Source organism: Callospermophilus lateralis, chromosome 19, assembly GCF_048772815.1.
Source record: "Callospermophilus lateralis isolate mCalLat2 chromosome 19, mCalLat2.hap1, whole genome shotgun sequence".
Taxonomy (NCBI): domain Eukaryota; kingdom Metazoa; phylum Chordata; class Mammalia; order Rodentia; family Sciuridae; genus Callospermophilus; species Callospermophilus lateralis.
The window spans coordinates 30,658,961-30,665,080 of record NC_135323.1 but is presented as its reverse complement, the minus strand read 5'-3'; positions in this window follow the sequence as shown (position 1 = coordinate 30,665,080).

Below are 6,120 nucleotides of genomic sequence, written 5' to 3'. Positions count from 1 at the left end.
TTAAGGTCACACGTGGGAATTTCCTGGGATACCAAATAAAACACAGACACACACTTTACCTTTGAATCAAGCTTCAGGATGGCTCCTCTGCTCTCAGCCTCAAGCTCCCCAAATGGGAGAGTGAGGAAAGTCACCAGAGGCTGGCAAGAGAGAGAGCTAGCGTGTTCAGAAGTGAGCTTTTATTGGGGGGAGGGACCCTCATTCTTGAAAAAGTTTCAACCAAAAAAGGTCAAGAGGGGCAGGGTTACAGGTGAGAAATTCAACCCCTGGGGCTGTGGGAAGGAACACCAATGCATGAAGACACATTCGGCTACCTCAAGGATACAGGCAATATCTAGGTCCCTACAAAAGTAACCAACAGAACCTCTTCCAATCACAAGAAGGAGAATGCCAGTCATTCATCTCAACAGCCCCCCTAATATTCCTGCTTTTTTCTTTGAAAAAGCAGGTGATGGGCCACTTTTTTGAATCCCTGAATCCTACTATTACAATAGAGAATTAGTAGCAAAGAGAACAACACAAGAATATAACATGCAGAATGTTTCCAGAGTTATTTGATGAGCTAAAAAGAAGGATCTTTTAGTAGAGAGAATTAGTAGCAAAGAGAACAATACAAGAATATAACATGCAGAATGTTTAAGAATGTTTCCAGGGTTATTTGATCAGCTAAAAAGTAGGATCCCAAAAATCAATTTTACTTTTTTTTACATCTTGAATATAATGATGGAGCTCAAAAAGATCCAAGCTGTTATTATTATTTTGCCAAATACCCAACAAATGGTTTTTAACCTTCTTCCAATCCCATTGGGAAGCATTGTATTTGGCTAGCATGACATTTAAGTCTTTCCTTGAATTTCAAATCTGAAAGTTCATTACTAATATTTATGACAGTAGCCTCTAAAGCATTTAGCTTAGTCTCAATTCTTTCATCAATATTTATTTGATTATGAAGAGCCTTGGAAATATTCTGAGCCAAATTATTAAGAAAATTTGCATGTTGAATATTTTGAGATATGGCCACTGAAGCTGTGACCATTGAAGCAATAAAAGAAACCAAGGCAACAACTCCCACTATTATGAGCACATTTAGATCTCACTAGCTGGGCATGTATTTGTTGTAAGACTTGAAAACCAGCTTCAGTGTACCATGGCTCTGAAATATTAGCTGGTAATAAGACAAAAGAGGGCTGATGGAGTATAAGCATTCCTTTTCCTCTATTATATCTGGTGATACAGTTAGTTAAATTACATTTAGTACATGTTACAAGATATCTATCATCTTTCCATTTAATTTTTACATTCCAGTAATTAAGATATAAGGAGATTGAACTCAGGCTCATAAGCCATAGCAAGAACCTTCCTTACAATTCTTGCCTACAAAGTCTGATAAAGGCTTGTCAGTAAAATGTAAGAATTCTGAGGCAGCAATTAAGTACCAAACATCTTTCTGAATGCCACCTTTGCTGAAAGTCAAGATGTTGCTAACAAATTCCCCAGGAATTTGGCAGTACTCTTGCATAACTGCCTTTTGTCAATTTTAGGAGACCAGTACAAAATATACCCACTATTTTTAGACGCTTTATGTTGTAGTGGAAAAGTACCAATTTCTATTACAGAACGGTTAGGACAATGAGGTATTATTCATGGACGTTCTGCTGAGATGACTGGTTTGTTATGGGAAAGTCCCATTTTAATAACTCATCTAATATAAGGTTTTAAGTCTCCATTAACAATACAATTAGTTGGTCTAAGTCTCCTAATTCCGTCTTTCCCTCAAATAACACTTTTAGACAGCCAGCATGTTTATCATGGAACCAACACAACATAGCCAGAATAATTATATCCAGTCACATCAGTGAGAGTAATATGAGTGTCTGTAAGTCCTCCCATCATATGTGGGTCATTAGTAGATACTGGGATGGATTCTCCAGTCCACACAGCTGGGTGTACTAGAGGTGGATCTGGAAAATATGTACAATAAGTTTCTCTCTGATTCCCTTTTACCAAACAGCTCCATAGAGCTGTTACTGCAGCAAGCATCACCATTAGAGTATTAGCTTTCCCTTGCTGTCGAATCATTTCTGTAGCTAATAGCATCAATTTCTTCAGGTCCTTCCATGAGATTAGCTTCCTTGTTCAGTTTCTCAGGGTCCCTCTTCTTCTCTTCTTTCGAGTATTTTTTTAAATTTTTTTTAGTTGTAGATGGACACAATATCGTGTTTTTTAACTTTTGAGTGAAGGCTTCTCTGGGTCGATCTTCAGTCATTTGAATCTAGGTTCTAAGTCCTCCATGCCTGATGGTGTGTTCAGGTACCCAAATAGGACAAAAAGCACCTTCTGGAAAAATACAAGCATGACCTCTGCCCCACATAATCACTGGATCTTGTCATTTCCATTGAACAGTCTGTAAGTCCTAAAGGGCCTGTTGCTGTGGAAGACATGTGTCACTCAGTGCAGTGTGAACTTCTGAGTCATAATTTAGACAATTTAAAACAAATAGAGCATTATTGAGGTTATGTTGGGGAGTCATAGTCCTATATCCCCCTTTTAGTTTTTGTAATCGTAGCTTAATAGATAAATGAGCTCATTCTACAATGGCTTGACCTTGAGGGAATATGGAATATTCCTTATGGAATAACTGTTTTATGGTAAATCCAAAACTCTTGGTGAAATTGTTAAAAAGAAGAGCTTACATAATGCTGGGAGCCACAGCCTGGCTCGTGATCTTGTGCCCAGCCAGACTGCGGCAACATAAGCCAGTGGATTATCAGTTTTAATCTGTATCATAGTGAGGTCCTAAGCAACTTAGCAAGACTCTCTTTCAAAATAAAAAATAAAAAGGACTGGGTAACAAAATCAGTAAGAAATGTTAAAAGATCCATTTTACAGGGATCTGCATGGTGGTGAGCAGGTCATTCCCTGGATAAGGCCAGCCTGCAGTCCCACCAGGCAAGTTAGAAAGTCACTGGCCCACATAGAGGGGAGAGTGTGCAGGCTTTTCAGGCGTTTTCAACATAACCCCATGATGCACATTTTGTCCTCACTGATTAATTCTCTCAGTTCTCTTTGATTTATTGGTTTTGAACTCTTTTCCTTCTTGTATTCCTGACTATTGGAATGATTCTGATTGCAAAATGGCTAAACTCCTTTTACCTCTGACTGTCTGCTGACTCATAGAATTCAGTGAATTCACATTTGGTAATAAATAAGCAAAAGGTCGTCTGTGGATTTGTGTTTACAAGCAGTTCTGCAGCATTTTGTAACTGTGTTGGGAATGTTCTGGGAGTCGTGGAAAGAAATATGTAACCCATGTGAGGTTGAAACATCAACCAGGGTTTTTAGAAGGTCTCTTGAACTTTCAACGGAAAATGGAATCACAAGATTTTGCTCCAGGGCCCTGCTTTTTGATGGTAGTAATTAGCTATGTAACTGTATATGGTGAGTTAAAATTTCTGGGTCTTAGTTGCTCTTTCATAAAATGATAATTATAGCCATACATATCTCATAGAATTGTTGGATGGGTTGTGCCAGTTAATGAAGGAGACGTCCTTACAACAACAACAACAAAACAACAACAACAACAAAATATTAGAAAAGAAAGTAGAAGGAATTGGACGTCACTTTTCTACGTTCATATATGAATACATGAGCAATAAAATTCCACATCACGTACAACCACAAAAATGGTATCCTAATTTGAATAAGATATACTCCACGTATGTATAATGTCAAAATACAATCTTCTGTTATATATATCAAAAAATCCCAAATAAAAATTTAAAGAGTAAAAAAATAAACACTAGCTAGTTTTTCTTGAGGTAAGGGGTGTGTTGGGGTGTGGTGTACCTCTCTCTCTGCACTCCCAGTTGAGAAAACTCTCTAGACTTTAGGGCTCAGAGCTTCTATGGCAGGTGTGTCTTCTTTGAGATCCTGCCTATTCCACCTTTGTGCATCATGATCATAGGATCTCTTGGTTCCTGACTGGACTGCAGGAACTTATGGACTTTAATATACAAGATAAGTAGAATAATGAGGAAGGGGTGTGTTTTATATCAATCCTGAGAGAGGCAGGCAGTCCTGAGCAAGTCCTGTGATTCAGCTAATAAGACCCGTGGACATCTTAGGTCAATTCTAGGCAATATCCATCACCTACATGAGGAAAGAAGTCTAGGCACACCCAACGGCTCACACTTCCCTTCTCTTTAGTTCCATTGATTCTGCTGTTTTTATATTTTTTGAAAAAGGAGTGAGTTTAAAAAAGGAAAGAATGAGTGAATCAAATCCTGCTACAAGTTTCAGTATTCTTTTACTTCACAGAACTCATCCATATTTATAATTCAAAATCTATATGTGTGGGTTTTTTTCTTCTTGCTGTTTAGTGTTTCATTCCCCCAACAAAGGTTAAAATTCATGAAAGCCAAGTTTCTGGATAGTTCATGTGTAATGCTTGACACAGGTCCTGAACACAGTGGGCATACATCTCATTCAACCTGCAGTGACTATGGGGTGAGGAACACTCCTCCTTCAGTCCAAGAGGATGTGTTCCTGGATTTGAAAGTCTTCACACCACTCCAAACACAAGGCCAGAATACTTGGCTATTCCCTGTCCCCACCACAAAGCTTAGATACTGTCTGCCTTCCAAAGTTGGCAAGATGAAAATAAATAGTCCTTACTTAAAAGAAAGAGCATTTGAGAGCTGAGTTTAAAAAATCATCTTTCTTTTTTTTCTTTCATTCCATTCTTTTTTTTCTTTTTGCATACTTAAGATTATGACCTGTGAGTTTTGAATGTAAAACAAAAGCCAAAACCATGTGCAATTTATTTTCCAGTGGAAGTAATAACAGGCTTCTCAAAAGAGATATTATGTGGGCTGACGATGCACAAGAGAATGGACTGTCCCATGCCAAGAAAGAAATTCCACCTTTAAAATTGATAAGAATGTTTTTTCTCTTACCTCTCTGATTACTTTATTTGGCATCCTACAATTGCCTGTTCATGTGTGCCCCTCTCAAATCAGCATGGTATCTGGGGCTGAGTCTGTATATAACCAAGTACTTAGAACAGATCTTTACACTTAAACTATGGAACAAAAGTAGGTGTCCTTCAACAGATGAATATATAAAGAAAATGTGATATATATATATATATATATATATATATATATATATATATATATATAGAGAGAGAGAGAGAGAGAGAGAGAGAGAGAAATATGACTCAGCCTAAAAGAAGAATAAAATGGCATTTACTGGTAAATGGATGGAGCTGGAGAATATTATGTTAAGCAAAATAAGACAATCCCTCCAAACCAAATGTTAAAAGTTCTCTCTGATATCTGAATGGTAATTCACAATAAAGGGGGGGTATAAACAAGAATAGAACTACTTTGGATTAAGTAGAAGTGTGTGAAGGGAATGAAGGGGGCTTATGAGTAGGAAGTATAGTAGAATGAATCTCTTGGTTATATATGATGTAGAGTTACCTGGATTGTGTAATCATATATGCATATAAAGTAATACTGTCTGATTCATTCTATTATCCTTCCCTTTTTATATTTTATTTTGAGAGAGGGTCTATCTAAGTGTCATAGGGCTCAATGAATTTCTGAGGCTGGTTTTAAACTTGCAATCCTCCTTCCTCAGCTTCCAGAGTCTTGGAGATTACAGCAAGGAATAAGTTGTCCTACTGCTCAAGATAAATTAGGAAAGACTATATCAAAATAGGTGCTGTGGGACCTGGGTTTTGAAGGGTAAGCTGAAGTCTTTTGTGAGGCACAAAAACATTCTAGGTGCAGGAACCTGTATAGCCAAACATTTATGGATGTAGCTTGTTTTAATGAAGGTCTCATGTATTCTCATGTCAGCAGCTATGGTGCCATGAACACATAAGGAAATTAAATGCTAATGGCTTTGCTTGAGTTCAAATATCAAATATCAAATAACGTTTGACATTATTGATTACACAGTAATATACTGATTTTTCCACCAAATATGAACTAAGCATACTACAGAAGTTCCAGGCCAGATACAAAATCTAGGTCTGGCCACTCACCCCAAAAATCAAACCCAAAGGGTAATTGTAAAAATCAAGTAAAGAACTTTAATCTGTGTAGCCACCCC